Raw genomic sequence first — 26660 nt, 5'->3', positions numbered from 1 at the left:
ATTGGATAGTGGTAGCTTTCACCACTGGGGAAAACCGCATGTGTGTAGTATTATTCTCAGGCACAGTAGTTAGCTGCCATGAAATGTGGTTATCAGCAGAGATGGCAAAATAAATCAGGAATCAATATCTTGACATAGGCTGAAAATACACCTCACTGTAAAATCAAAAGCACTACCCTCGACCTTACAGTGGATCAGATTAGCTTAATTAGAGTCGGTGGTGTGGGGGGTGGGGGATGGAGTATTCATGTTTTGGTGTCCATCTCATATACACAATTAAGCACGCATTATATTTTCGATTGTTCTTGAACGGATTACTGTGAAACGACCCACTCAGCACACATTTCATACTGGAGAAAAGCAAAAGGGAACTTAAAGAAAGACACATGGATGATTTTGAGTTGATCTGCCTTTATCCCTAGGTACATCAAGCAACTTGGATGATTTTACTGATGCATAGTGCAATAAGGGGTGTTTTGCTGAACTGGGCTGAAGAACATTGCTGGGGAAGTGTAGAGGTATCATTACTCTGTACTGAGCTGCGCTAACACTGGTAACTTTGGAGTGCTTGATGCTGATACCTAGTGCCTGAAATAAAACTTGCCCCACTCCCCTGAACTAACATTTCTCACCCTGTTGATCATGAAATACATGCTAAAAAGTCAAAGGTTCAGATTAACCTCACATAGGGGGACAACTACTGTATCCAACAATTGAGAAAACACATTGTCCTGATCTGGAACTACAACTTACGCCTACTGATTCTTCTCTGTCACTCAACATCCCATGGGGTCATATTTTGTCAAAGATGAGATAAGCTGTCAGTCTCCCACAGTAGTGCACCTGCTCTACATCGACCAACACAAAATTCTGGTCTCAGGACAAAATCACTAATTTGATTAGTCCATAAATCCAGAAAAACTTCTGCTATTCACTGGGATTATCAGTGACATCATACAACTCAGACATCCCAGCAGTAACTGGGGACTTTTGGTTATGGCACAACACAGGATCTTGCAAATCACGACCAACCACTCAATCAAAAACACATAATGCTCTCAAATTTCGATACAGTACTACCTTGGCCAACATAAGGTCTCCTACTAGCTACAAATTAAACACAACAATAAGATCATCTTGTTCATCAAAATACTTTGAAGCCATTCCAAAGATGCAAGATACAAGAAAGTCAGTTTCATGTTTGTACAAGTCCTATTACCATGTGTTTGGAAAACACACAATAGAGCTGTGTTGGTGTATGGTATCACAGGTGATCAAGAGTAGGATTTTGAGCAAACCTTTCCACTCCCCAGCCCACAGGTCTTATGATCGATTGTACCACGTCAATTGCCAGTTATGATTGGTTAAAACAGCCCAGGCTGGGGGTCAAATGTCAGGCAGGTCCAGTACCATGCTTGACTGCATTTTTACGAACTGAGCCATGGGCGGAGCACAAGCAACATTAAGCCTAAGAAATTGCTGGAATGGTACAGCTTGCAATAAGCACCATGAATTGGATTTTTCACATCAACCTTCAGATTGTATTATTTTTACAGCACAAATTTCTGGAATTGCGACTTATAATGGCATGGCAACATCAATGGGGCATCTAGGACCTCATGAACAGAGCCCAATGATCTATCTCCCTAAGCAACAAAATTTAAGGATAATGAAAGAAACCAAGCAAATGAAGGAAGGGAATAGGATAAATGAAAGTCAAATTAGATACAGAAAAATAAACAAAGGCGGGTAGGGGGGCTGGTGGAGAAATAGAGCAGATTAAGAGAGTGGGAACTAAGTGACACAAGAAAAGTTAGGAACATAATTTTTTTTAAAAACCGTTGCAAACAATTTACTGCCTGCAGGACTGATAATCCACACTTTCATTGTTCCCTTTCTGGGTCTCTGCGATTTAGTGCTTTTTTAAGACGATAAATCGAAACTACCAGGGTTGTTGCAACCTGAATTACCAGCCGAAAGGCCTGCACCAAGATTGATTTGTATTTATGGCGCAAGTCCAGCAATTTTTTGATAATTGCTGAACGTCAATGGACAGCTTAACGGTGAGCTATCGTTTTCACAAGGTGAACAGTCATGTGGTGTAAATCGTCAAGCAATTTGTGGCAATTTCTTGACATATTGTTTCGTTACCACAAAGTGCTGTTTTTTACAAACACACTAATAATGGCAGTACTGTTATTTTATCAACAATTTGTGGGCCCTTATATTAGCACTGGAATAATCATTGATCCAAATTGTTAGTTTAAGGAAGTTTTCTATTGATCCCCATTAAAGATTTTTTTTTGAGTAACTACTGAAAATTTGGTAACTTTTTTTCGAAAGACTTCTTTCAATTACTCACAATGTATTCAAAACGTTATTAAATATTTAGGTTTAAATTGCTTCTCTGCACATTATTATCCATCTCCAAGCACTAAAACACTTAAAAGTTTAACAAACTAACAAAACAAGTTACACATACCCTAGTCTGCAACACTGTTTTCAGCATAGACACAAGATAATGATGGCAAAAGACCATGTTTAACAGCCATCCATAAAGACTGTGACATAAGCCTCATCAGGTTATCCAAATATTGTTTATAGTGATTTTAGGGTTTTTGCTTCCACTGTTCTATTCAGGAGTCCATTCTGTAATTTATTCACTTTCTTATGTGAAGAATTTCCTGATATCGATCCTAATTTTCAATAAATGGTGTATCTTTGTCCAAGTCTTGTAATTTGGTTCAATTTTAACACCAATTAAAAACATTTCACAAACACATTTACAGTGGTACCTCAATTAGATACACTCCAGTGTTAGCAATAATTTTCATGGCATTTGGAAAAACCAGCAGGAGTCAGGATTATGCTTTGATTTCACAGAATCACATAGTGCAAAAGAGGCCCTTTGGCTTGTCGGGTCTGCACCGACACGTGAGAAACACCTGACCTACCTACCTAATCCCATTTACCTGCACTTGGCCCATAGCCTTGAATGTTATGACGTGCCAAGTGCTCATCCAGGTACTTTTTAAAGGATGTGAGGCAACCCGTCTACACCACCCTCCCAAGCAGCGCATTCCAGACCATCACCACCCTCTGGGTAAAAACGTTTTTCCTCACATCCTCCCTCTAAACCTCCTGCCCCCCACCTTGAACTTATGTCCCCTCGTTACTGACCCTTCAACTAAGGGAAACAACTGTTCCCTATTCACCCTGTCCATGCCTCTCACAATCTTGTACAACTCGATCAGGTCGCCCCTTGGTCTTCTCTGCTCCAATGAAAACAACCCAAGTCTATCCAACCTCTCTTTATATTTTAAATGTTTCATCCCCGGCAACATCCTGGTGAATCTCCTCTGCACCCCCTCTAGTGCAATCACATCCTTCCTATAATATGACAGCCAGAACTACACACAGTACTCCAGCTGTGGCCTCACCATGGTTCTATACAACTCCAACATGATCTCCCTACTTTTGTAATCTATGTCTTGATTGATGACGGCAAGTGTCCCAAATGCATTTTTCACCACTCCACCAACATGCCCCTCCGCCTTCAAAGATCTATGGACACACAGGCCAAGGTCCCTTTGTTCCTCAGAACTTCCAAGTGTCATGCTGTTCATTGAATACTTCCTTGTCAAATTACTCCCTCCAAAGTGTATCACCTCACACTTTTCAGGATTAAATTCCATCTGCCACTTAGCTGCCCATTTGACCTTCCCATCTATATCTTCCTGTGGCCCAAGACACTCAACCTCACTGTTAACCACCCGGCCAATCTTTGTGTCATCCGCAAACTTACTAATCCTGTCCCCCATATAGTCATCTATGTCATTTATATAAATGACAAATAATAGGGGACCGAGCACAGATCCCTGTGGTACACCACTGGACACTGGCTTCCAGTCACTAAAGCAGCCTTCTGTCATCACCCTCTGTCTCCTACAACTAGGCCAATTTTGAATCCACCTTATCAAATTACCCTGTATCCCATGTGCATTTGCCTTCTTTATAAGTCTCCCATGTGGGACCTTGTCAAAGGCTTTGCTGAAATCCATATAAACTACATCAATTGCACTACCCTCATCTACACACCTGATCACCTCTTCAAAAAATTCAATCAAATTTGTTAGGCATGACCTCCCTCTGACAAAGCCATGCTGACTATCCCTGATCAAACCTTGCCTCTCCAAGTGGAGATAGATTCTCTCCTTCAGAATTTTCTCCATTAGTTTCCCTACCACTGGTTTGAGACTCACTGGCCTGTAATTACCTGGCTTCTCTCTCTACAACCCTTCTTAAATAGTGGAACTACATTAGCTGTTCTCCAGTCGTCTGGCACCTCCCCTGTGGCCAGAGAGAAATTAAAAATTTGGGTCAGAGCCCCTGCAATCTCCTCCCTTACCTCCCTCAGCAGTGTGGGACACAAATCATCTGGACCTGGAGATTTGTCTACTTTAAAGCCTGCCAATACCTCCAATACCTTGCCACTCTCTATATCAATTTGCTCAAGAACTTCGCAGTATCTCTCTCCGAGTTCCATGCCTTCATCCTCATTCTCTTGGGTGAAGACAGATGTGAAGTATTCGTTCAACACTCTACCGATGTCCCCTGGCTCCACCCATAGATTGCCCCCTTGGTCCCTAATGGGCCCTACACGTTCCCTGGTTATCCTCTTCCCATTGATATACTGACAGAATAACTTGGGATTTTCCCTACTTTTACCAAATGCAATTCAGCATTTTTAATCGTATGTTTGTCAATTCTGGGTTCTTGATTCTGCAGGACAAGTAACTGTTATCTGTATATCTAGTAACTGGGTGGATATTGAATTCATTAACATTTAACTTCAGGTCAGGAGAAAAGTGGAAGTCAAGGTTTTGAGATGGAGAAATTAGTAGCAGCAGGACTGGCTCTCCTTTGAATATACTCATCAGCACAGTTCTGCTGATCAGCAGTTTCTGTTCAAACAGAGAAAATGATTTTGTGCAGTCTTGCAGTTTATTCAGGAAACAGAAGCTCTTCATTTGCCTCATATCTCAAAGCATTCTCCAACTTATGTCCTTTAAATGATCAGATTGATAAATTGCTCGATGATAAGTTGGATTTGGGTTTTATTTTGAGGCTAATTTGGTCATAGTGCAGAAAACAGAGGTCTGGAGCCATTGTATCTGGTTTAATTGACAGCTTTGGGCAGGAGGATCCAAATGCACAGTTGTTACTAGAATCAATGGCAGGTTAAAATTGTAAGGCTATGATATCCAGCTATTACAGTCTGCAACTTTGATGTTTTGTTGAGTTTAACATTAAAAAATACACCACTTGTATCTTAGCTAATTGGGTTTCAACATAAAGTAACATTTGTCATTGAGTCTTCCTATTAACATGAACAAGAACTCAATGAGACAGTCACATAGTGGTAATGTCAATGGACCAGTAATGCAGAGGCCCAGGCTAATGTTCTGGGGACACCAGAGCAAATGTCACCACAGCAGCTAGTGGAATTTAAATTCAATTAATTAAATCCAGAAGTTAAAAATAGTCTCAGTAATGGTGACCATGAAACCATTATCAATTACCATAACAACGCACCTGGTTCATTAATGTCCTTCAAGGAAGGAAATCTGCCAACCTTACCTGGTCTGGCCTACATGTGATTCCAGACACACAGCAACGTGGTTGGCCCTGAACTGCCCCCTGAAATGGCCTAGTAAGTCACTCAATTCAAGGGCAGTTTGGGAAGGGCAACAAATGCTGGCCTTGTCTGCGATGGTCACATCCCATGAAAGAATAACATTTTAAAAATTAACTATGAATAGGCAAATTTTGGACCATACTGCTGCCCTTTTCCTTGAGGCAAGCACTAAATTATTAACTCCAGGCAAAAAACAAATGTAATCGATTTGAAAGTAAAAAAAAAGTCCTAGGATGTCCAAAATTCTTCATATCGAAGAATGGTTTTTTAAAGTGCAGTCACTGCTATTTTTTTCGAGAAACACAGCAGCCAATTTGTGCACCACATTGCACAAATAGTAATGACATCAATGATCAGATAATCTGTTTTGCTGATGTTGGTTTAAGGATATATACTGGCCAGAATACTGGAACTACCCTGTCCTTTAGCCCCACGGTGTTATGAGATATTTTAGATCCATCCAGGCATGAGATGGGACCATAGTTTAATATCTCACCCATAATGCACCTGCAACAATATAGTATTCCCTTAATACTGCATTGAAATGTCTGCATAGATTGCGTGCTCAGCAATTAACCCTGCAACACAGGACACCTGTAGTTAGCTGCTTGTTGTATGTTTTGAAATGGTTGTGACCTCAGGAGATCTGGGATTTGGGCTGTCTGCAATGGCGATGTTAGCAGTTCAAGTAGCTCCCAAAGGACAAGCAGATCAACACTGGACAGTTTCCTGGACAGCATCTCCTACCTCCTGCCTTCTTTCAGTGTGTGAAGGGGTCTTGCAGGGAGTGGGGAGGGAAGGGAAGCAGGGCAGGCAATGATTGGGCTTTAATCCCTGAAAAACTGAGGTCGACTTTCACATGAGATAAATGAAAAACTAAGAAATTTTAAGTCAAAGATCATGGGTTGACTACATGACTTTTACACAGGTAAATAAGGTAGTTTTTATTATTGTAATAACGTTGGTTACAAAGTAAACAGTAGGGAGTAACCTTAAAAAAAGACTGTTATGGACTTCATCAAGGTATCATCTGTACCGTGAATACTTCTTTGGATTCAAAGGAATCTTATTAAAGCTGAAGGTAGTGTAATGCTATCGTCTAACTTATAGCATGTATCTTACTCGTTTTTGCAACGGAGTTATCATGGATATAGGATTTCTGTGTAAAGTATAAAACTTCAACTTTCGACCAAACATTACCACGGTCACCAATATGAACACGCACCAATGCCTATGGTAGGAGATGTAACGTTAAGATATGTCAAGGTACAATGTTTAAATGGCATGTGCATCTCAAGAATTTACATTTAAACTATCAGTTTCCATATTTCTGTCCTTAGAAAGAAACTTCCAACCACACAATTTGACCTGCAGAAGAAAGGCTGATTCCCCTACCCTGATGCTTGGCCAGGTTCTACAAACCCAAATCTGAACAGCATCAAATAGAATAATTTGTAATGCCCAAGGTGGATTTTCATGACTAACTTGTAACACTATTACTAACTGCAGTTCCCAGTAATGTGGTGTACTGTGTTTCACAGGTAAAATAATCTGAGCTTCATCCCACAGTGCTTATATATTTTATCTCTAAAATAGCAAGAACAAAGATAAAACATTGGAATACTGAAATTATGCAAAATCAAGATTGTCCCTGAATTTCTCTCAAACACACACTCACACAAACTCTTGTGTCCTCCTTACGTAAAGGTAGAAATGACTTAGAATTCCAGTCACTTGTACTCATTATACTCTCAGTTATCTATATAGAACAGTTCCCAAACACATAAGAGATTTTCATACACTGAATACATTCTTTTTACAGCTTGTACAGATAGAATTTAATATTGGAAGGGGGCAGAAAAGTCCGTTTCCACAGCTCCTTTTTTTGTTCAAGTTTGCAGCACTGCATGCATGTCTAAGATTGATAGTTAGGATGGCTGCCTAATATCATCATCATTACTTAATCTTCACATCAGAGGGTCAAGCAAAGTTTTAATCACCGTAGACAGCCAAGTTATTAGAAAGAGGGCCCTCTCTCAAAGACTGCACTGACAATTATAAACCAACGTACTTAATCCTTTCAGGATATTGGCCGTATTTAGCTCAAAAGATAAAAATGGAACAAGTTAATTCTTATCGTAACAATTCTACCCCAGTTTTATTCTCTTCCTTGCTGAAAATGATGCTATATTCTGCAGTGGGATTTCATGAAAATAGTCACGGTTAAACAAGTGTTCTGGATAAATATACACAGTTGGCTGAGAGTACTGAAATAAAACAGACCCAGTTGTAACAAGATCACTGAAGCACCCTGCGTTACTTATTGCTCCTACCAGTGTCAATTCAAATCTCTCACAATGTTGGATTTAGTTATTCCCTCAAACCACTTCCCCAGTGAGGACATCAAGGCCCAGATTTTTGTGTGGGCTTGGAAATACCCGGCCTGCGTGCTTTTGCACCTTCTGAAATGTACACCCGACCCATGTGTGAGTTTGCCTGCTGGGAGTTTTGTCTTTTCACACAGAGATTGGATTTGCAGTGCATTTTGTCAATGGAGTGCATGAGGAGTGTGGGTGCGGAAGTGGCATGAGGAGTGTAGGTGCGGAAGTGGGTCAGCTCCCAACATAAGTTAAAGACCCTCTAAACCTTACCCCTCATCCTCCTCAGCTCTCCCAACCACCCCCATGCTACCCCATGCCCCCTCACCCCTACCATTCCAATGCTACTCCATGACTCCTCAGATACCCCCATGCCATCTACATGCCACCCATTTATATCCTCCACAGCCATTCATCCAATATGCACTAGGTACAGTCCACAGGAGTCATGCAAGAGCAATGGGAATTATTTTAAAATCATAGGTAAAAAATTAAACATCTAATAATCTAATAAAACCCTGAATTCAAACACACTATCATTGATGCTGGAAAAAAACTAATTACATATAGTGTCTCAAAACTGGCAACCTCAGGACTGAGTCCATGCTGAATTTCGGATCTTGCTGGTTTTCAGGTTGGATAGTTCAGGTCGGGTCAGGCAGGGTCAAGGCTTGCTCAGACCACTCAGAGCATGGGAAAAGACTGGTGCACAAAACCAATCAACTGGTCCGGCACACCATTGTGCCAAAGCAGCACCTAGCTTAATAAGCCAGTAAGTTATTTTACTCATTTAATAAGAATCAAAATTCATGCACAGCAGCTTATGAATATGTCTCGTTTTCAGACATCTCTGGTTTTCAGATAGCTGGTTTTGAGACATTGGATCCAGTGCAAAAAAATGTAATCCTTTAAGTGCTGATTAGGTTTGTAAACAAACAAAAAATCCACAAAGGCATATTCTATTATTGCAGCCTGTTAAAAGTTTTAAGAATTCTTGGATCAATGGAGTGCCTGCTGAGCTGAAACCATTCTCAGATTTTGAAATTCAGCCAAGGATTCATAATGACTTCAGCTGTCACAACAAAAGTTTCCAGCTACTTTGTCTGAAACTGTCAAAACAGACCCGTGTCCCACATCCATTTCAAAGCAGAGTGCCAATCAATCAATGGAGGGGAGCATGTGCTGAGATTTTTCCAAAGCGGGTTTTTTTTTTTAAAAACAGCAAGAGCTGTCAGTCGATTTAAATCACAGCACAAAACATGACAGCAGGTGTCAGGAAATACTTAAAAAAATTTTTTTTAATGCATTATGGCACCTTCTCCAATGGAAAAAACACTATGATGCACATGACAACATTTACACAATGATGGTCAATGTAAAGATCAACTTAACTTTACAGGGCACTTCCCTGTGATGAACCACTGCTAAAAACACACATACATAATAATACAGCATGTAATGGTGGCATTTGAAGTGTCAAACGATTTTCTCTTAGCTTTCAGAGTGTTCCCAGCTCCTCAGTAGGTTTTTTAAGGGCTTCCAAAACCAACACCAGCACATGAAAGCAGTGTGCAGGAGGAAATACAATTTTCCTGTGGCCCTCACAATGGGGACCCAGAAGGCTTTGCATGCGAGGCCTTTCTAACATGCCCAAAGGCTACATAAAAATTGTGTGGGGTGAGGAAGGCAAAGGAAAATTGTTTTTCGAGCAAAAAAGAGCAAAGTCCAGTGTCTTGCAACCCAATTCGCATCTCCATTGTTAGGTGAACATCTAGCCCCTAGACTCACTGTTTAAACAATGCTTCGAGGCAACAAGTGTTATAACATTTAGTGGGCATCCATTATATAGGAAGAGCATGGTCCTGCAATTGCCATTCACATCATTGGTGAAAGAATTTAAATATATGAAGGTGGAACTAGCAGTGATGATGAGACAGGTCACTGGACCTGTTATAGCAACCGTGGAAATGTGTAGAAAATGAAATCATGAGTAGGCAGGGTCAACAAGTAAGATGGTAAAACTCAGGGAGCAAAAAGGACAAAGGGAAGAAAGGGTTACACACCAATGAGATGGTGAAGCACACACAAAGTTAGATGCAAGGCACTGTTAACTGGCAACAATTGAAGTGAGATCCAGCAAAGAAGAGTGTAGGCTGGACCCAGATGAATAGCAGGATCAATACAGTATATGGATTAAATCATGAAGTTAACTTCGGTAAATGGTCAGAGTCAGTTCAGTTTCTTCTTGGAAACGTCTGTCAAAACTGTGAATCAGAGTTCAGCACATGCAGGTAGAGAGTTTGGACCACAATCTGTCAGTCAGTGTTCATTCTTCAATTGGGATGTACGCATGGTGATGTAATTGGATCAGAGAGTTACTATAGCACAGTAGATCATATTTTAAATAAGCAGATAGTAATTGAGTAAGTCAAGGAGAAGAAACCAGATGAAGAGTTTCTTGAAAATTCTGCTTATATTTCAGAATATTCCCAGACACAGATGCAATTAGGTGATTGGTTACTAGTTTCTTTAGGTTTAGAGAGTCTTCCAATTTTGGCCTTTGCCAATATCCAATTTGAATTACAACATACTGAAATGCTCTGAAGGCAGCTTTTTGATATCTCTCATTTAAGGTAAAGACCAATAAAGATCTGGGGCAAGTTTCAAATGGCGATGTTTCCTGATCCGCCACCTGAAGAGTCAGGGGAAATGCATCCCCACTAATCACAACAGCTCCACAGCCAGGAGCATTAATTGGCTGGAGGCAGGACTACTGGCCCTCACTCAGGTGGAAGTCCTGCCTCAGAGAGCTGTTCTGCCACACACACATACACCCCTGCCTCACTCTCTGGACAGCTTTAGGGTGGGTGGGAAGCTGATGGCAGGCCAATGGCTATAGGTTCAGCCTTTCTTCATAAGATAAACTCTTCATCCCAGGGATGGGTTGAGTGAACCTTCTCTGAATTACTTCTAATGCAATAATGTCCTACAGGAAGATATAGATGGGATGGTCAAATGGACAGATAAGTGGCAGTTGGAATTTAACCCTGAAAAGTGTGAGGTGATACACTTTGGAGGGAGTAATTTGACAAGGAAGTATTCAATGAACAGCATGACACTTGGAAGTTCTGAGGAACAAAGAGACTTCGGCCTGTGTGTCCATAGATCTCTGAAGATGGAGGGACATGTTGGTGGGGTGCTGAAAAAGGCATATGGGACACTTGCCTTTATCAATCAAGGCATAGATTACAAAAGTAGGGAGATCATGTTGGAGTTGTATAGAACCTTGGTGAGGCCACAGCTGGAGTACTGCAGCAGTTCTGGTCGCCACATTATAGGAAGGATGTGATTGCACTGGAGGGGGTGCAGAGGAGATTCACCAGGATGTTGCCAGGGATGAAAACATTTAAGATATAAAGAGAGTTTGGATAGACTCGGGTTGTTTTTGTTGGAGCAGAGAAGACTGAGGGGCGACCTAATCAAGGTGTACAAGATTATGAGGGGCATGGACAGGGTGGATAGGGAGCAGCTGTTCCCCTTAGTTGATGGGTCAGTCACGAAGGGACATAAGTTCAAGGTGAGGGGCAGGAGGTTTAGGGGAAATGTGAGGAAAAGCTTTTTTACCCAGAGGGTGGTGACGGTCTGGAATGCACTGCCTGGGAGGGTGGTAGAGGCAGGTTGTCTCACATCCTTTAAGGAGTACCTGGATGAATACTTGGCATGTCATAACATTCAAGGCTATGGGTCAAGTGCAGGTAAATGGGATTAGGTAGGTAGGTCAGGTGTTTCTCACGTATCGGTGCAGACTCGATGGGCTGAAGGGCCTTTTCTGCACTGTGTGATTCTGTGATATTTCAAATAATGAGACCAAAACTGTACACAGTACTCCAGATGTGGTCTCACAGTGCCCTATATAGCTGCAGTAAAACTTTTCTACTTTTATATTCCATTCCTCTTGCAATAAACGTAACTTTCCATTTGCTTTCTTAATCACTTGCTGTAACTGCATACTAACCTTTTGTGATTCATGTGTCAGATCATCCAGATTCCTCTGTATCACCGGGTTCTGCAATCTCTCTCTATATAAATAGTATGCTGCTTTTCTATTCATCCTGCCAAAATAGACAAGTTCACATCTTCCCCAGTTATACTCCATCTGCCAAATTTTTGCCCACTCAGTTAACTTATCTATATCTCTTTGTAAACTCATTATTTCCTCTTGACAACTTACAGTCCTACCTACCTTGGTATCATCAGCGAATTTAGCTACCATAAACTTTGTCCCTTCGGTCAAGTCATTAATAAAGATTATACACAGGTGAAATCTGTCATGAAGCTATTAATGTATATATTATTGGAAAATATTTTTCTTTTAAAATAGAGGTTTAGTCTGTAGGTGTATTTTAATTGGATTAAAGCCAGCTAGTCTAGGTGCTTTGATGTCTACTAACTTTGAGATGTAAGAGAGGTAGAGTGCATTTGCATTTTTTGAATACAGCATTCAAGAAGGTGAGTGAAATCTGGCATCTAGCTTGCAGAGACCAAGTAATATGTTTATATTACTAATAAGCTTGGTACTATGAAAGGGGTTCTATTATTAGAAGAGGCGGAGGTCAAAGAGGCTGGTGCTACAATGAGAATTTACATTCAATGAGATATGCTAGGTATATCAAAGGACAGTTTTCGTCTGTGACGACAGAGGCAATGTAAGGTCAAAACAGCTGTAAGCCTCTAACTGACTCCACAGAAACCAAAGTGAAAGGAACCTAATTTTGAATTCGTAAGGTGAAAATGCTTTGCCTGGTGTATGTTTAAGTCTATTGGTTGCTGTTGCCTTAATGGAGATTAGTTTGGGAATTTATTAAAAGTTATGACAGTAATAATTTGTAGCCATGTGTATATATTTAACTTTTGTAAATTAGTAAAATGTTTCATTTAGTTTAATATAAAACCTCTCAAGGACTGGTGGTCTGATTCCTGAATTTAGAGTTGAATCTCAGACATATCACTCAAAAATATAGGTTACGACAGTTGTTTAAAGTTTCCCTCTGGGATTTTTAAATACTCAGCTTTACTGAAGGCTGTCTCATAACTGGTCCCAACACTGATACCTGTGGCACTCCACTAGTTACAGATTGCCAAAAAAAAGACCCATTTATCCCTACTCTGATTCCTGTCAGTTACCCAATCCTTTATCCATGCTAATATGTTACCCTCTACACCAGAATCACAAAATTTCAATGGCACAGGAGGCAGCCATTAGACCCATCAAGTCTGCACCAGCTCTCCAAATAAGCATTATGACCGAGTGCCATTGCCCTGCCTTTTCCTCGCACCGCTGCACATTGTTTCTATTCAATTAATTATCTCATGCCCTCTTGAATGCCTCGATTAAACCTGGCTCCACCGTACTTCCAGGCAGTGCATTCCAGGCCTGGACTGCTCGTTGTGTGAAAAAGTTTTCTCTCACATCACCTTTACTTCTTTTGCAAATCACTTTACATCTGTGCACTCTCATGCTTGATCCTTTTATGAGCAGAAACAGCTTCTCCCTATCTTCTCTGTCCAGCCCCCTCATGATTTTGAACATCTCTATCAGCCTTCTTCTCTCTAAGGAGAACAGTTCCGACCTCTCCAATCTATTTTCATAACTGAAGTTTCTCATCGCTGGAACTGTTCTGCACTCTCTCCAATGTGTTCACATCCTTTATATAACGTGACGCCAAAACTGTTAACAATACTCCAGCTGAGGTCGAACGAGTGTCATATAAATTAAGCATAATCTCCTTGCTCTTATACTCTATGCCCCTATTAATAAAGCCCAGGATACTATATGCTTTAACTGCTCTCTCCGAATGTCCTGCCACCTTCAATGATATTTGCACATATACACCCAGGTCTTTCTGCTCCTGCAGCCTTATCAAAGTTTCACCCCATTTTTTATATCGTCTGTCCATGTTCTTCCTACCAAAATGTATCACCTCACACTTCTCCACATTGAACTTCATCTGCCACCTATCTGCCTATTCCACCAACTTGTCTATGTCCTTTTGAAGTTCTACACTCACAGTTTACAACACTCCCAAGCCTGGTATCATCTGCAAACTTTGAAATTGTCCCTGCATACCAAGATCTAGATCATTAATATATATCAGGAAAAGCAAGATTCCCAATACCAATCCTTGGGGAACTCCACTGCAAGCCTTCCTTTAGCCCGAAAAATATCCATTGACCGTTACTCTCTGCATCCTATTTTTCAGACAATTTTGTATACACGTTGCTACCGTCCTTTTTATTCCATGAGCAATAACTTTACTCACAAATCTGTTGTGTGGCACTGTATCAAATGCCTTATGATAGTCCATGTACACCACATCAACAGTATTTCCCTCATCGACCTTTTCTGTTACCTCTTCAAAAAATTCCAGCAAGTTAGTTAAACACGATTTCTCCTATAGAAATCCATGTTGGCTCTTCCTTATCAACCCATATTTTTCCATGTAATTCTATCCTACGAATTGTTTCTAGAATCTTGTCCATCACTGAAGTTAAACTGAGTGGTCTATAATTGCTGGGCTTATCCTGACAATACTTTTTGAAGAAGGGCGTAATGTTTGCAATTCTCCAGTCCTCTGGCACCTCCTCTGGGTTTAGGGAAAACTGAAAAATTATAGCCTGTGTCCCTGCAATTTCTACTCTCACTTCTTTCAGTATCCTTGGATGCATCTCATCCGGTCCCGGTGCCTTGCAAATTTAAGTACCGACAGTCTATTCAACACTTTCTCCTTATCAATTTTGAACCCTTCGAGTGACAGTTTCCTCATCTGTCACCATGGCCTGGGTAGCATCGACCTCCTTGGAAAAAGCCGATGCAACATATTCATTTGATACCTCAGCCATGGCCCTTTTGTCCATGTGTAAATTCCCTTTTAGGTCCCTAATCTACACCTCCTTCTGCCACATTTTTACTATTTATATGCCTATAGAAGACTTTGGGATTCCCCTTTAGGTTGGCTGCCAGTCTTTTCTCATAATCCCTCTTCGTTTCTCTAATATGCTTTTTCACCTCTCCTCTGAACCTTCTGTATTCCTCTTGGCTCTCAATTGTATTTTCTACCTGACACCTGTCATAAGCACACTTTTTCTTCATTATCTTAATTTCTATCTCCTTTTTCATCCAGAGAGCTCTGGATTTGTTTGCCCTACCTTTCCCTTTCAATGAATATACCTTTACTGTGCCCGAACCAATTATTTTTTGAAGGTAAACCATTGTTCAGTTACAGTTTTTCCTGCCAATCTTTCGCTTCTGTTTATCTGGCCCAGCTCCGTTCTTGCCCCATTGAAGTCAGCGCTCATCCAGTTAGTTATTCTTACTCTGGATTGCCTATCATCATCCTACAATGTATGATACAATGCTCACTGTCTCCTAAATGTTCCCCCACTGACCATGAGCTTTTATTTTGTGCAATAAATTTTGATGGGGCACTTTATCAAATGCCTTTTGGAAATCCAAGTACACCACAGGTTCCCTTATATTCACCTTGCCTGTTACTCCTTCAAAGGACTCTATGAAACACAATTTCTCTTTCACAAAGTCATGTTGATTCTGCCTGATCCCATTATGAGTTTCTAAGCATCCTGCCATAAACTCTTCAATAATGGTTACAGCAATTTCCCAATGACAAATGTTAGGCTAATCGGCCTCTACTTTCCTGATGTCTGTCTTCCTCCTTCCTTGAATAAAAGTGTTACACTTGTTATATTCCAATCCACTGGGACCTTTCCAGAGTCTAAGGAATTTTGGAAGATTATAACCAATGCATCTGCTATCTATGCCGCCACTTCTTTTAAGACCCTAGGATGCACGCCATCGGTCCTGGGGACATGTCAGCCTTTAGGTCTAATAGTTTTCTCTGTATTTTTTCATAGGAACATAGGATGGTGGTAAATGTTTTCAGTTCATCCCTCCCTTTCACTTCTTGATTTTGAAGTATCTTTGGGGAGTTTTCTAAGTCTTCTGCAGTGAATACAGACTCAAAATACCTGTTCAATGCTTGTACCATTTCCTTGTTTTCCATTAATAATTTCTCAGACTCTCTCTCTAAAGGACAAACACTTGCTCTAGTTACTCTTTTCCTGTTTAAATACTTGTAGAAACTCTTCCCATCAGTTTTTATATTTATAGCTGGCTTTCTCTCAAATTCTAATATCTCCTCCCCCTTTTTAACTTTTAGTCATGCTTTGCTGGTTCTTAAAGTCTGTCCAATCTGCTGGCTTACCACTAATCTTCAGACATCTATACAGTGTTTTTTTTCAATTTGATGCTATCCTTAACTATCTTATTTAGCCATGGATGATGCGTCCTTCTCCTACAGTCTTTCTTTCTCACTGGGATAAATATTTGCTGAGACTTTTGAAATATCTCCTTAAAAGTCTGCCACTGCATTGATACTGCCCTACCTTATTACCTAGCTTCCCAGTCCACTTTAGCCAACTCTGCCTTTACACCCTTACAATTATTTTTATTTAGGTTTAAAAAGCTAGTCTTTCATCCTGAATGTGAGAAGTGTGGGTGTAAGTGAAATTCTCTCATGTTATGATTGCTATCGCCTAAAGGCTTCTTTACTATGAGGTCCTTGATTAATCCTGTCTCTTTGCACATTATTAGGAATAGAATAGCCTCATCTCTGGTTGTCACTAGTACATACTGCTCTAAGAAACTGTCCCAATATGCTCTATGAACTAATTTTCCAATCTGATTTGCCCAAACTACTTGTAGATTAAAGTCATCCATGATTATTGTGGTACCTTTCTTACACACCCCATTTACTTATTTATTTTGTATACTCTGTCCTACAAAGTAATTACCCCCACAAGTGACCTTTTACCTTTCATATTTCTCATCCCTGCACAAACTGATTCTTCATTTTGCTCTTTCGAGCTAAGGTAATCTCTCACTACTGTATTAATGACATTCTTAATTAACAGAGCTACCCACCACATTTTCCTAGCTTCCTGTCTTTTTGAAATGTCAAATACCATTCAACATTCAGGTCCCAGCCTTGGTCACCCTGCAACCATGTTTCTGTAATGCCTATCAGGTCATACATATTTATTTTTTATCTGTACTAACAATTCATAGATTTAATTACAAACGCTCCACATGTTCAGATACAGAGACTTTCACCCTATCTTTTTACCATTTTTGCAATCTCTGGCCTTAAATTTGCGCACTCAGCCCCCTCCTGCCACACTGGCTGTCAATATACAAATCGCTTTCCTGCTCAATTAGCTTGTCGTTTCCCTTAAATCTACATCTCCCCTTACATGATCCCTTCCTCCCACTACTTAGTTTATAGCCCTCTCTCGTGTCCTAGCTAAATGACTCACAGAACACTGGTCCCAGCACGGACAAGGTGAGGACCATCCCAATGGTACATCTCCCACATTCGCCAATACTGGTGCCAGTGCCCCATGAATCAAAACCCATTTCTGCCACGCAATCTTTGAGCCACGCACTCATCTCTCTCACCAATTTGCATGTGGCTCAGGCAATAATCCAAACATTATTACTTTTGAGGTTATGCTTTTTAATTTAGCCCCAACCTGCTCATAATCCCTAAGCAGAACTCCTCTCCTCGTCCCATTAATGCTGTTGCAACCCACGTGGACTAGGCAACTGGATCCTCCTACTCCCACTGCAAGTTCCTCTCCAGCCCTGAGCAGACTTCCCAAACTCTGACTCCAGGTAGACAACACAGCCTTCTGGATTCTCGCTCTCAACTACAGAGAACTGTGTCTATCCCTCTGACTATACTATCCCATAATGCCACTACAGTCCTATTTACTCCCTCAACTTGAATGGTTCCTGTACGGCAGTGCCATGGTCAGTTTGCTCATCCACCTTGCAGCTCCCATTCTCATCCATACAAGCTGCAAGGACCTCAAACCAATTGGCCAATTGCAAGGGGTGAGGCTCCTGCACTTCAACCTTCTCGATCCCCTTACCTGCCTCACTCGCAGTCACACCCTTCTGTCCCTGACCACTGACCAAATCAGGACAACCTATTCTAAGAGGTGTGACTGCCTTCTAGTCAGGAATATTAACAGTTTTGCTGTAATTAATATCATCCCCCCTCACTTGCTTTGTAGGAAGCAATTTTTAATTCTAAAAAAGATCTAGTCCTCCATCTGTAAAAGTCCTGATAGCACAGCTTAAATTTACCCATTATCTTGCCATGAGCCCCCTTGGCATCTGATGGGTTCAAGACAGAGTTGAGAGTGCTGCACTGTTAGGGGTCCTGTCTTTAAGTGAACTTCTTTTGGTGCTCTCAAGTGGATGTTAAAGATCCTATGACACTATATGAACAGGATCAGTTGCATTCTCTTACTTTCCTGGCTGGTATTTAGCTCTCATTAACTCAGCAGAAATCAAATACTACAAAAGACCATCGAGCCATTTGTTTCATTCCTGTTTGTGGAACCTTGTTGCTTGCCATGTTTCATGACCTACAACAGTGACTAAACATCAAAAGTATACCATTGGTCATAAGGCGCTTTAGGACATCCTGAGGCTGTGAAAGGAGCAAAATAAATCCAAGTTCTATCTTCATGGTCAAATAACAAGTTCACATTTGGCTATGTTTTTCAACATTTTGAATATTATAAGAATATAAATGAAATGTATCAATGCTGGTAGTGGTCTTATTGATAAATCATGGCAACTTGGGGCACTCCTCACTTTAGTCTTTGGTTGATTTCGAATTTTAAATATATGTTTATGATTTCATCAGCAATGAGTCACAGTTTGAACAATTTAGATGATCCTTGATAACGTATTGTATAAGTATACTATTCTCAGAAATCGACTGAATTCTGTGCTCCATCATCAGGAATATATTGCACTAAAAAATGCACTGCAAAGGTCATTGCACAGTAAAATTGTAATTTGTATATACAACATCATACCATTCTCAGTATCCTAGATAACATTTAATATTAGAATACCAGTCAAGGGATGAATATCATTACAGTACCATCAAGTGATGTTGCATACCTAATATTTTGTGCCACTTTCTATTGCATAACATTATCTGCATCATTCTCACACTTCACTTATTAACAACCAACAACAAAAATGACAAAAGCAGCAGCCAGAATTAGTGAACAAAGAATACCAAACTTCTGCACTGAACAGAAATGCTTTCCTGATAAATTCTCAAGAATAAAACAAGGTCATTAGACATGACAGTATTTTTCTTTCAACTTCATACATCTTGTGGAATAAATTGTTATCTTGTAAATATAAGAACGTGACAAAATACTTCCAAATGCAAGTAACTGGATTTTATTTTGAGAAATAACATCCAACGCCAAATTGGATAGCAGCTGAAAATGGGTGCACGGATCATAATGCACGATTAACCTGCATCTGTTCACTATAACACAGGAAGCATGGCAACTTTGTGCTATCTGTTCAACTGAGTGATTTATGCATGCAGCCAGCACTGGTTGCACTGTGCATTGGCTGCACATATCAGCAGAGGGCCCAAAATCGTAAATTCCTAGCTAAAGCTAGTCTGGCACCTCTTAACGGGGAGGTGCACTGTGGCTGGAGCAGCTGTTGGCAGTCGTGCAGAAAGTTAATCTAACTTGGGAAACAGTGAAGAATGGCACAACAGGGAGGCAGCAGGCACCAAGACTTATTAGTGCTGTACTGAAGGCTTTGGTAGAGAAGGTGCAAAGTAGGAGAGTGGAGGTGACAGCAGTGAGGGTTCCGAAAGCAGAGGGGCCAACAGTGAGGATGCAGAGAGGGGTGGAGCCAGCAGTGAAGTTCCCGAGACTGGAGGGGCCAGTGGAAGGGTTCCAAGAGCAGATGGACAAATGTGGATTAATTAGGTAGAGCCAGCATGGATTCCTTAACTAAGTTGCTGGAGTTTTTCAAGAGGTAACAGACAGCGATGATAAGGAAATGCTGTTGATGTGAGGTAAATGGATTTCCAAAAGTCATTTGATACAGTGCCTCACAACAGACTTGTTAGCAAAGTTATAGCTCATGGAATAAAAGGGACAGTAGCAACAAGGATACAAAATTGACTGAATGACAAGAAACAGAGTAATGGTGAATGCATGTTTTTCAGACTGGACGAAGGTTTGTAGTGGAGTTCCCCAGGCGTTGGTATTGGAACCCTTGCTTTTCCTGTTATATGCTAATGATCTAGACCTGGCTTGGGGGGGACACCACATTTCAATTTTTTTCTCACTCAAGGGGCCGCTGAGCAAATTTTGGAGAGATAAGGTTTGACACAACATTACCCATGAATTTGAAAACAAAAAACGGACATATGAAGAGAAACAACATGCTGAAAAATGTCAAAACAATAAATTGATTTTTTTTTAAATGAGTAACAAATAAAGATGACTATTAGAGTGCGAAAGAGGGTGTTTGTGTGTGTATGTCCGGCTCATTCCCAGTCTCGGGTGCTCACTCATTCACCCTCACTCACTGTGAAAGTGCGTGAAGTGTGTGTGATCGCGTGTGGGTTTGAGGATGAATGAGAGCCCTGAGACGGGTGTGGGCCAGACATTCTCTGCCATCTCTCACTCCTCTCACACACACTCAGCCAACCCTCTTACACACATACATACACACCCCTCTTACACACATACATGAACGCCCCACACACACACACACATCCCTCTCTCTCACACACACACACACAGACACATCCCTCTCTTATATACGGACACCTCTCATATGCACACACGCAGCCCCTCTCGCTCGCTCACACACTCCCCCCCTCTCGCTCGCTCACACACTCCTCTCGCTCGCTCACACACTCCCCTCTCGCTCGCTCACACACTCCCCTCTCGCTCGCTCACACACTCCCCTCTCTCGCTCGCTCACACACTCCCCTCTCTCGCTCGCTCACACACTCCCCTCTCTCGCTCGCTCACACACTCCCCTCTCTCGCCCACTCACACACTCCCCTCTCTCGCTCGTTCACACACTCCCCTCTCTCGCTCGCTCACACACTCCCCTCTCTCGCTCGCTCACACACTCCCCTCTCTCGCTCGCTCACTCCCCTCTCGCTCACACACACATCCCTTTTGTACACACGCCTCTCATTCACAGACACACACATCCCAGAGAAATGTGAGATGGAGCATCTTGGTAGGAAGAACATGGAAAGACAGCATAAGATAAAGGGTACTACTCTAAATGGGGTGCAGGAGCAGAGGAACTTGTGTCTATATGTGCATATTTGAAAAGAAACAATCTGCAGGGTAATGGAGAAAAGGCAGGAGAATTACACTGACTGAACTGCTTATTTGGAGAGCCGGTGCAGACATGATAGAGCAAATTGCCTCCTTCAGCACTGTAACAATTCTGTGATATGTCCTGTATCCAGAGGGGGCCAGGAGGCCCTTGAGTCACATTATCAACAGGCAGTGGGGGAAGAGAGCTGCGGAGGTTCATACCAGGAGGACATGGATGCAATGCCACAAGAAGTTCCAAGGACTCACATGAATTGGCAGGGTCAGGGAATGGATCTTCAAATGTAAATAAGAAGGAAGTCACTGTAGTCCCATGGAGCCATAGGCTACTCTCTCATGACAGAGACACAACTGGTGATGAGTTTAATCTGAGGGTCACCACACCTCAGGAGAGGGATGATGTTGAGAAGGCGGGGCCTTCATGAATATGTCATATGCAACTAACCGCATCAATAGCTTCAGGCACTAATCAAATTACCACATCCCATTACTCAACTATCAACCACACCCAAGAATCAGGACTCATACCTGAAATTCATTTACTTCATCTCATCCTCACACACTTACCAGCTGGAGTCATCACTTTCGTCTCTTACCAGCTCGTCAACCTTAACAGCCACAAACAGGTTTCAGGACAGTCTCCCCCCTCTTTCTTTCAGGGCAATGTAGTTCAGAAAGAGGAAGCAGGAGGCAACCAGAGGGGAACTGCATCTGCATGTTCCATCCTCCATGGAGGTGGTGGTGTTTGTCATTACTGGGATGCCCATTGCTTAAACCATACCCACCAACAGGGCTGAACTCATCAAAAATAATGGTTTCCTCATACCTAATCCTCCTTTTCACATTTTACACGCACATCCCCCCCCCCTCCCCCACCACCCCCATCCCAAAATTTATTTTGATTTACAAACTGCTGATGGTGGAAGCATGCACCTCTTGCTTTCTCCCTCTTCCCACACAACAATCTTCCCTGATGCCTCTTCCTTCCAGACACCCAAGTGATCCAACCTGGCTGGACAATAGAGATCACCAAGAAGACAGTGATGATGAAGACACACCATTGTCAATTAATTTTACATTCGGAATCACCAGCTCAGATACTGATGCTGAACATATCTGAGAAGATAGATTAGAGACAGGACTGCACATGGTGAGACACCAGGCTTGAGTGACTGCAACCAGGGTACAGAGCAAGGGTTGTGCAGGTGCCAGCTCACGGGAAAGTGATGTCACACGCAGATCATGATGCTAAAGACTCAGGAGAACACTCCTCTGGAGCAGCCCACAGAAAAATGTTGTTGGGTAAGCACAACAAAATGCTTGGTACATATGTACATAGGAACATATAAATTAGGAGCAAAAGCAGGCCACTTGGGCCCTTGAACCTGCATAGCCAATTGATAAGATCATGGCTGATCTGATTGTGGACAGTGCTTTCCTGTTGAGACCCTTTGAATTTCTTGTCAGTCAATAATTTATCTCACTCAGTCTTAAAAATATTCAATGATGCTGCCTCCACTGCTCTCTGGGCAAGAGAGTTCCAGACTAACGACCCTCTAAGAGAAAAATCTTTTCCTCACCTCATTCTTAAATGGGAGACCCCTTATTTTTAAAGAGTGCTCCCTAGTTCTAGTTTCTCCCACAAGGAGAAACATCCTTTCAGCATCCATCCTGTCAAGTCCCCTAAGGTCTTATATGTTTCAATATGAATTCCTGTCATCCTTCTAAACTTCCAATGGATTTAGGCCCAACTTCTCCAACCTTTCCTAAAACAAGCCCTTCGTCCCAGGAATCAGTTGGATGAACCTTCTCTGCACTGCTACCAATTCAAATATATCCTGTCTAAAATAAGGAGACCAAAACAATACAAAGAACTCCAGGAGCAGGATCTTGAGGTTGTTGGGCCAATGCGGTGGGCGGATGGAAAACAGTCCACCACCTGCGATCGGGCCCAGACTGTGATTTCATGCTAGCAGACCAATTAAGGCCTGCCCAGCGTGAAACGCGGCTCCATGCTGGCCAGGAAGGGCTGAGCGGGGCGGGGATCTGTCAGCTGCCAGGTCCGAAGGCAACCCAGCAGCCAGTTTAAAAACAGCCAAGGTAGCCCCTGGAAGGCTGCCACAGAAGGACATGTGTTCCGCATTCCCAATGGAGTTGGAGTGCAGTTGGACACGGCAGGCAGGAGGGCAGGTCGGGTGGGCACTCGGTGACCCCGCTTTTCTGACTAGTGCCTCAATGTCCTCCAGGAGGAGGTGGCCACCAGCAGGGTCACCCTTGTCCCCAGGGATGCGAGGAGAAGGCCACCACACTTCACCAATTCAGCATGGAGGAGGTGGCAGCGCTGGTCAGCAGCCGTGACGTGGTGCAGTGCTCCTCAATGCAGTGCCAGAAGCGTTTCGACAACCTGCTGTGCTCAAGAAGGGCGAGTACCATATTGGCATGGGTCAGTGTGCAGAAGTGTTAAGGTCTGGCCATCCCCCTATGGATCTGAGGGGTGCTAGAGTCTGAACGTCAACTGTCAATGACGCTGGAGCTGGCCAAGGGGCTGAGCCCTGGCTGCTTGGACGAGTGCCTTACAGCTCAAGGGCCATGACTCGGATTTGCCCTGGAAGGTGTTCTTCAGATGGGGTTGGCTAGGCTGCAATGGCGCTGCAGGTAGAAAATGGACTAATCAATCCTTCTCTGTTGTTTCAGGAGAAGACAAGCTATAACAGGCAGAGAGGGCACGTAGAGGCGGAGGGCAGCTCAAGCTCTTGCTGCTCAGCAGGTTTGAGCAAGACACTCTGGAGCTTGAGAGCCAGCATGCTCCCAGTGCAAATGGGCGTGGAGAGGCGGGGTGCCAGATTAAGGTAAGAATGCAGTGCACAGAGGTGAGACTTTTGACTCATGCAACCATTCTAGTGTGGTCTCTTCATTGATGTGAGCCTCAAACTTGGAGTCCCCACTGATCATTGAAAGACAATGGCGTCATGATGCAGATCTCTACTGTCTTACCAGGGCACCTGGCATGCATGGTGACAATGTGATGACTTTAAAAAAGCAACATGCCCTTTTAGGTTTGCCATCAGGCGTTCACTCTGGGGACCCCAAAGGGCCACCCCTGATGCTGGAGGACCACGGAGCTTCTGTTGTACCTGTGTCATACCTGCTCTCTGAAGCAGGCACCAGCACAGATACCAGCACCTCAGTGGGCATTAGATTGGCAGCTAGTATCTAGGTGCACATTGGTGAGGGCACTTCACACTCACTTCAGGTGCAGGCGGAGGCAGAGAGTGTCCAGGACGCCGGCAGTCGGAGGAATACTGGGGACCAAGATGATGCTCTGTTGAAAGCTGATGGTGTGCCTCTGGAGTCGTCCATTAGGCAGCAGATGCTAGATATCCAGTGAGATGTGTGGGGGCATCTGGTGGAGTTCCATGAGGATATGCATGCCATGGTCTCCATTATGGAGTCGTCCATGCGGAGCATCAGCACTGCATTGATCCTCATGCCCGAGCGCACTACCTCTTCCATTGAGAGTGGCAGCTCTCATGGAGAAGTGGCTCCAGGGACAGAATCAGGGGTTGCTGGGGGTCACACTCAGACCTGCAAGCCCTCACACAGGCACCTGACCTCAGGAGGTCATTGTTAGTGTGGGAGATCGATGAGGCACCCAGTATCCCAGCTAGGTGCCCATTCATCAATGTTGAGCAGGGAAGTCCAGAGCGACTTCACGTTGACGCACGAGCTGCTTGTCATCTCTGTGGGCTCCTTTCAGGGTGCTCTGATTGATGGCAGCAGCTCCTCTGCCCTTCTGCCAGTGACCGTCGCATCTGATGAGGCTGAGATGACTGGGGAGATGCCAGCTGTGGCACTGGCCACTCTCTTCTAGGCGGTGCCAGAACAGGCTCCACTGGCCAGAGGACAACTGCCAAGGTCATCAAGGCCAACAAGACAGCAGGCTGTCTCCAATGCCAGTGCCAATGAGCGAGGGGAACACCTAGACGTAGCACTCACAGCGCAAGTTAAAGGTACCATGAGCGCAAGAGATTCAGGTCACGGGTGATTTTATGTTCATTTATGTTTACTTCATCTCTACTGGTCTGGGAACGAAGACCAGAGAAGTTTATGTAAATAGTTTGAAATTGTCAAAATTAGATAAATTTTGTTTTTGTCATCATGGCCTGAATAAGCTTCACTTTTTTATTTTATTACGGCAGGGTACGCCAGTATGTAATGCTTGCCGTAAGTGGCTCTGAACTTTACTGCACAGGCACTGAGTGTTCTTTGTGTTCAAATGAAAGGATCCTTTCAGACATCCAGGATGGAGACAGCAGCCCTGGCATGCGGTTGAAGCTGAGCTTTGGTAGCTCAGCTAAAGGACCATTGGGTCAAGGCATCCCTGCCTCCCTGGAAGTTACCAAGGTCTGCCTCCATGCTCTGAGCTTTCTCTTCACCGTGCTCTTCTTCTGACTCGCGACTGGACCCATTATCTGTGGCCTGTGCAGCTGTGTCAAGATCCTCTTCCTCCAATGGGTCCCCCCCTTGTCAGCGCCAGATTGTGGAGAGCGCAGCATGCAACCATTATCAGTGACACCTGCTCTGGGGAATATTGTACTGCATCCCCGAAAGGTCCAGGCATCGGAAGCACATTTTGAGAAGACCTACGGTCCTCTCTACCACCGCCCTTGTGAAGGCATGACTAGTATTGTAATGCTGCTCTGCCTCTGTTCTTGGGTAGCCCTTGTCACCCAGCAGCCTTCCATCCAGTCGGGCTGGAGCACTGAAGAGCCTCGGCACCAGGGAGCATCTCAGGATGTAAGCGTCATGGGAGCTGCCAGGGTCCCTTGCACAGGCTTGCAGAATCTACATCTTGTGGTCACACACTACCTGCGTGTTCACTGAGAGGAAGCCCATCCTGTTGACAAAGGCACCTGGCTGACCTGTTGGCACCCTGATGGCCACATGTGTGCAGTCGATGGCACCCTGGATGCGGGGGAACCCAGCGATCACTGCAAAGCCTCTGGCTCGCTCAGACTGTCTGGCCTCCTCCATATGGTAAAGAATAAAGGTCAGTGCCCACTTGAACAGAGTTTCTGTCACCAGCTTGACACAACTGTGGACAGCTGATTGGGACACTCCACACAGATCCCCAACTGACCCCTGGAAAGAGCCGGAGGCATAGAAGTTGAGGGCCACTGTGACCTACAGAGCCACTGGCATGGGGTGTCCACCCACACAGTCGGAGCTGATGTCAGGCCCGAACATTTGGCAAAGGAAGGTCACGCTCTTCATTGAGAGACGGAGCCTCCTTTGGCATTGCACTT

The 26660-nt window shown here is 43.1% G+C and overlaps 1 protein-coding gene across 3 annotated transcripts in view; it reads right to left on the bottom strand.

The window, feature by feature from the left end:
• Positions 1-26660, bottom strand: part of fbxl17 (F-box and leucine-rich repeat protein 17) — an 869933-nt gene that overhangs the window by 346082 nt on the left and 497191 nt on the right. The window lies entirely within an intron of this gene.

The sequence above is a fragment of the Carcharodon carcharias genome, chromosome 4, assembly GCF_017639515.1.
Source record: "Carcharodon carcharias isolate sCarCar2 chromosome 4, sCarCar2.pri, whole genome shotgun sequence".
NCBI lineage: Eukaryota > Metazoa > Chordata > Chondrichthyes > Lamniformes > Lamnidae > Carcharodon > Carcharodon carcharias.
The sequence above is the reverse complement of the archived record's forward strand: the minus strand, read 5'-3'. Positions and strand labels throughout refer to the sequence as shown.